The following is a 6,526-nucleotide window of genomic DNA, read 5'->3' on the forward strand; positions in this document are numbered from 1 at the left end:
GTAAATAATGGGCAAAGTCATGTCAAAGTGATATTTCAGTCCCCCATTTTGATTCAAAATAGTGCCTGGCATCCAAACATCAATGAAGAGCACCATTCCCAATTTGGGAACTCTCATGCCAAATTTGGTGATGATATCTCAAGAGGCATCTGAATGTGTAGAAATCAGACAAACAAACCACTTTCTAAAATATATAGTAGATTTTAGGGGTGTGCAAAGGCACAAAGATTAACCTTGTATCGTTACATTTTTTAAAATTCTGATTTGCTTCTCAGTGGCTGCGCACTCTCTCTGCTTTGATCTAGGTTTTGGGTTCCAAGCTGCTCTCTACAAAATGAAGCTGACTAAAATTAGGAAACGAAAAAGGCCCCAAGTTCCCCCCCCACCCCTTTTGGCCAAAGGAATGAACTTTACAGGCACAGCTTTACAGGCACAGAGCAGATTATGCTTGCCAAACTTGAGACAAATAGTTCCAGGGACTTTTTGTAGGAGACGTAAAAGGGATTCACTTTCCTTTATAATCCCTTGTGGTGCAGCGGAAGCAGGGAGAAGAATATGGGGTTCATTTCTTGCTCTTTCTAACCTTAAAATAATTAAGAAGTAGCTGAGTAGTATATATTCTTGCTTGTACATTTTTTAAAAAAACTTTGCTCCCTTAGGCTGACCTTGCCTTTCTGGTGCTTGTGTCTTTAGACAGGCCTTGCTGGCTTCCTATAGGCCTTGCAATGTGTCACTGTCCAAATGTTGTATGGACAATTCTTAAGGGCTTTGGGGTTGTTGTTGCTGTTGTCATTAAAGCAGATTTTAAAAAACCAAAATGAAGCTTTACCTTTAAAGAAAAATAATGCTCCACTGCTGTGCTTTAACATATATTTATGTGTATGTACATGTGTGTGTGTGTGAGAGAGAGTATGTGTGTGTATACACACACAGAAAGAGAGTGGTACCTCGGGTTACATACGCTTCAGGTTACATACGCGTCAGGTTACAGACTCCGCTAACCCAGAAATAGTACCCCGGGTTAAGAACTTTGCTTCAGGATGAGAACAGAAATCGTGCTCTGGCAGCACAGCAGCAGTGGGAGGCCCCATTAGCTAAAGTGATGCTTCAGGTTAAGAACAGTTTCAGGTTAAGAACAGACCTCCAGAACGAATTATGTTCTTAACCCGAGGTACCACTGTATTATGCAATATTTTGGACAGCCTCATTTCTTGGAAAACACATGCCCATATGAAAACTTGGAGCTATAATGTTTAGAAACTACAGAGCAACAATAGGGTTGTGGGTCTCTGATCTGACTTGGGGAGGAGAGCTATTTATTTTTTTTATTTATTTACTGTTATTTGTATTGTATTTTGACTCAGGAGCTGAGGAAGCCTGTCAATTTACCCTGATAAACCTCATTATTCACTGAGAGTCGATGCAAGCCTCTAATATTTTTTCCTGAAAGCATATAATATTTTCTAATACTTCGTCTTCTGAATTACAGAAGGGTGAAATATTTTGATATAGTGGTTTTCTGGTATTGTATGCCTTTCTTTTCCTGATTCCAAAATATAAATGAAAGGCATGAGCCACTTGAGTTTAAAGACCCGCCGTTTACACGCATAGAAAATTTCCCAGAACCTCTTGGTTGGTATCAAATTGCCAGCAAATTCTGCTTCAAGTGGTGTTCAGATTTGAAACAGCAGCTAACCATTCTGCCCATGTCGAAACAGCACTCAAATGGGCACATTGCCCAAATCCAGTTCATTTCTTTCATGGTTCTTGAGGCTATTGATGCCTCCATGCTGATATGGTGTGGTGACATACAGAAGACTAAAAGTCTCTGTAAATATGTGAAGAGGCCTAGCAGTCATTCCAGGGCCATTTTGAATGGAGCCCAGAACAGTCCTTCTGGAATCTTGTTGGCTACTCATGAATCCCTGTGATTCTTACATCCAGACTAAACAAATGTGTTCTGCTGAACTGTGCTGGCCTTCCTGGAATATCTGGATCTAATCCTGACATTTGAGCAGAATCCAAACTCAGAAAATAACTAAAAAAAAATATAAAATCCAATCCTGCTCAAATAGAGTAGAACCTGGCAGTTCAGTCTTATCACTCTGTATGTTCAGTTTACTTCTTCCAAGCCACTGGCACACAATCTGCTTTTTTCCAGATAGAAGAACAGAACCATGCACCACCCTCTCATAAGGATTTTTCCCAAGGATTAAGATCAGCTTTATCTGTTGGGTTCTATTCCACTTCAGTCCAGTATATGGCACTGTGTGTCTTTCTCCAACATGAATTATGTCCCGCATGGCACCTCATATTCTTCCATTAGCCTCCAAATTATACAAACAGGTAATTTAATCCATTTGAGGATGAACACAGAACATGAGGAATCTCTCTCTTTTTCTGTCCCTTTTGACCAGCGGGGACAGGGGAGCTGCTAATGAAAACCAAGTGCCAGACCCAAATGTGCAACAAAAGTAAACTGCCTCTGAAAATGAGTTTTAAGTTTCCTCAGAGTAGCTAGAAGAAGTTGCCTCCACATCAGTTCAGCAGCCCGTCTGAAATCAACACATCTGAGTTGCCTTCCAGAATGTGAAGGCTGCGGCCCCTATGCAACAATATAAATCTAGATTTACTTTCATCCCATTACAGGGGAAATGTTTATATGAAATTTACCAAAATCCAAGCAAATGATGGAGTGAGCACCCATATGGGTATTTGTTTGTTTGCTTTTATTCTTATGGGGGGAAGAATTAGCTCTTTTAAGAAATGTCTTATTTTTCCCATCCATATGGTTGCACTTAGCGCGGAGATATAATTTTCAGAACTGATCACTTATGGGCAGACCATGCAATTAAAGTATTTGAAAAACAAACAGCTCAAAACCACTGATTGTTAAGAGTGTGGCTTTGCACACGATGGCCCATTTTCCATGAAGAAATCATCAGCTTCCAGCCCAGGACTGCCTTTGGGGAAGAGAATATAAAATCAGATTTAAAGGGAAGCCAAGACTAGGCAAAGGACAAGGCAAAATCATTGTTCTCTTTAGTTTTCACACACAGAGAGAGAGTTTAAAACCCAGTGTTGGAAGTGGACCAGCCAGGGGTCCAGGGGAGGCAAATGAACCTCAGTGACAGATTTTTTTTTAAATGAGGGAATGGGCAAGGAGGTGGAGGCTGGATAGGTTTAAATATCCGAGATGTTGACTGGAGTGAAGCCTACTGGCCCATTCAGGTCCACATCAGGGGTGGAGTTTGCTGGCCAGCTGACCTGTGATTGGCCAATTGGTAGGCAGTCTTCTACCCACTTCCTGGGCCAGCACAATGCCGAATTTGGGGAACGTGCTGGCTTGTGAAAAACTTCCACAAAAAGGACACATTTATTCATTAAACTTCTATATGCTAATTTTTATTTATGAATGTTTATTTAGAAATAATTATTGTAGTGTTGTGTGCCACAGTTGTAAGCAGTGTATTAATACTGCTGAGAAAATCAGTCAGTCTCACGCACTGCAACAGAACTGCATATTAGAAATTCATTACTGCAACACAATATTACAAGCAAGGTTGCATAGCTTGACTTCAGCAGAGATAAACATGAACAGGAGGTTAACAAGGATTTTTTTTTCAAAAAAAACTTTTATTTTTATGTTGTTTGTGAAATTTAATTATCAGAGGATGATTAGAAAATCTTCAGCTTTTTGCAAATGCCCAGTAACAATTTGTAAATTTCTTGTCTACTGTCTGAAAAATCTGAAAATGCAGTACAAAGAGCCCACAAATTCCTACATACTTATTCCTGAGGGTTCCACCCTGAGCAAATAAACACAGCAAAGAATATTTAAGTTTGCCACTAGACAAATATAAGAACTTTTACAAACAATAATGTGAATGCAAAAAGGGTCCACCTTAGTTCCACATTTGCCAAAAAAAATTGTGAATATATGCATGAACTTCTCAGCAAAAGTGATGTTCAACACTGACACTCCACCATTGAGGCAATCAAATTGCTGTTATATATAAGCCTCGAATATCATCCCTTTAAAGCCCTAAATGGCCTCAGCCCAGTATACCTGACGAAGCATCTCCACCCCCATCATTCTGCCCGGACACTGAGGTCCAGCACCGAGGGCCTTCTGGTGGTTCCCTCACTGCGAGAAGCAACGTTACAGGGAACCAGCCTTCTCAGTAGTGGCACCCACCCTGTGGAACGCCCTCCCATCAGCTGTCAAAGAAATAAACAACTATCTGATGTTTAGAAGACATCTGAAGGCAGCCCTGTTTAGGGAAGTTTTTAATGACTATTGTTTCAATGTATTTTTAATCTGTTATTGGAAGGCACCCAGAGTGGCTGCGGAAACCCAGCCTGATGGGTGGGGTATAAATAATAAATAGTTGTTGTTGTTGTTGTCTCATTCAATAATTGGCTTTAAAATTTTAAATACGGTAACTTCTCAAATGGCTCCCCCTTACCTTCCTGGAGACCAAATTTAGAAGGATTCTGATGGACAGATTTTAATAACCCTTTGTGTATAGTCCAGTGATCTTTCAGGTTGTCCATTATCTTATTCAGTGCCAGTAAAACTGCCAGCAGTTCTTGCAGATGCTCATACATAACCTGAAAATGAACTCCTGATGTCTCTATAGCTTTAGGTGCATTCTTGTTACTGGTATAAAAGACAGCCAACTGATGAGCAACATTCATCACCACGCAGCACTTCCTTGTATATTAAGCATTTTGTACACATTTTTAACACGCAATACTTTTTCCTCTGTGCACCTTCACAAAATCTAGAGAAGCACATAACCTAGCTAGGAGTTGTGTTCCAACCCACAAGCTTATTTGGGAGCATCAGTTCAGGGTAAACACTGAAAAAGCAGGACCAAAACAATATTTCTTCCTCCATTCCAAGCATGCGGACATCCAATGGTCACTTCCCCTCGCAGAGCCACCCAATTGTTGCACCCTTATATGATATGAAGTTTTACTTAGAAATAAGTGGGGCTTTTATTGCCCCTACTCCTAAGCTTCCTACTTGGCTTTGATCATTACACATCACCACGAATGTTAAAGTTTGGGCTGATGTGCCTTTATTTGCTGCTACTTTGTCACAGCTGTTTTATGAGCCTGCAGGTGGCAGCTGGGAGATCAAAGTCTTCTTATCTTCAGTTCCAATTTTATTTACATAGCTATAAAGCCACAGGCCCTGTGTGCCAATATATTTCCTACTAAATATGGAGACATCATGTCCTACTTTAATTATACCAAATCTCTTCTGTGTGAGGAAAGTGGACAGACATCATCAACTGAATTCATTTCTGGATTATTAATTGTTATAATTAGTGAGACAAGCCTGCATTACCAGGAGAAATTAATCTAAATTAGTACCAAAAAATTGACAACATATCTACATAATCCTGTATGAAATATATTCCCAAACTTGAAACATCACCCCTCTTAAAAACCTGTAAAGAAAATTGAAGCCTAAACTGCTACAAGTGTAACCCAATTTAAGTAGGGTATGAACATCAATTCACTTTAAGGGTTCCAGGCCTAAATCCTTGACTAGACAGGTGACTGGATCAGATCCATGGGTGATACTGAACACTATAAGCCATATGAAATATAAGAACTTGCAGTGAGGAAAATCCACCTTCTCAAATGTAGTTTTAAATATCCAGCTTTGGAATTTGCTGTGGTGGATCCCAGGTGAGTTCAGAATACTGAATTTATTGCAGAGTTATAGCTGAGTGTCTTCCTTAGGACAGGATGGGGGGGGACCTATAAGGCTGAGCCAAATATTCTCTATTGAAGGGAGATTTGGTGGGGCCAAAAGGTTTCCCCAAAGACCTTACAGAAGCTTACATATATCATAGTATTTCACTACTGTTTGCAGCTCAGATGAGCTGTAGCTTCAGTGCCAATTTCTGTCTGTAAAATAGCTCTTCTACTTAGAAACCATGAGGTTGTCAGAGAACAATGCACATTGGGCTGGATGATGTCATCACTAATGGAGAACAAAGGCAATTTAGAATAAAGGCAACGCTGAATAGGCATTGGCTTCACTCTCAGATAGCTTTGTTTGCTCTCTTAATCGCCTGAGCTCTGCGAGTGCGGCTTTCTCCCGATTGAAGTGCAGAGTGTTTGAGGACCGGGACATTCACAGGGAAACCAAAATGCTTGTTTACAAAGCTATTCTACTACCAACCTTACTATATGCTTGTGAAACATTGACCACTTATAAACGCCATCTCCATCTCCTCAAAAGATTCCATCAACGGTGTCTCCGAAAAATTTTACACATCACTTGGGAAGGCAGGTGAACTAATATCAGTGTACTGGAAGAAGCAAAGATCACCAGTGCTGAAGCAATGATTCTTCAACATAAACTTCGTTGGACTGGTCATGTTGTGCGGATGCCTGATGATCGTCTTCCAAAGCAACTACTCTATTCTGAACTTAAAAATGGAAAGCGTAATGCTGGTGGTCAACAAAAGAGGTTTAAAGACTGTCTCAAGGCAAATCTTTA

Source organism: Podarcis bocagei (genome assembly GCF_964188305.1).
Source record: "Podarcis bocagei genome assembly, chromosome: 1".
Lineage (NCBI taxonomy): Eukaryota > Metazoa > Chordata > Lepidosauria > Squamata > Lacertidae > Podarcis > Podarcis bocagei.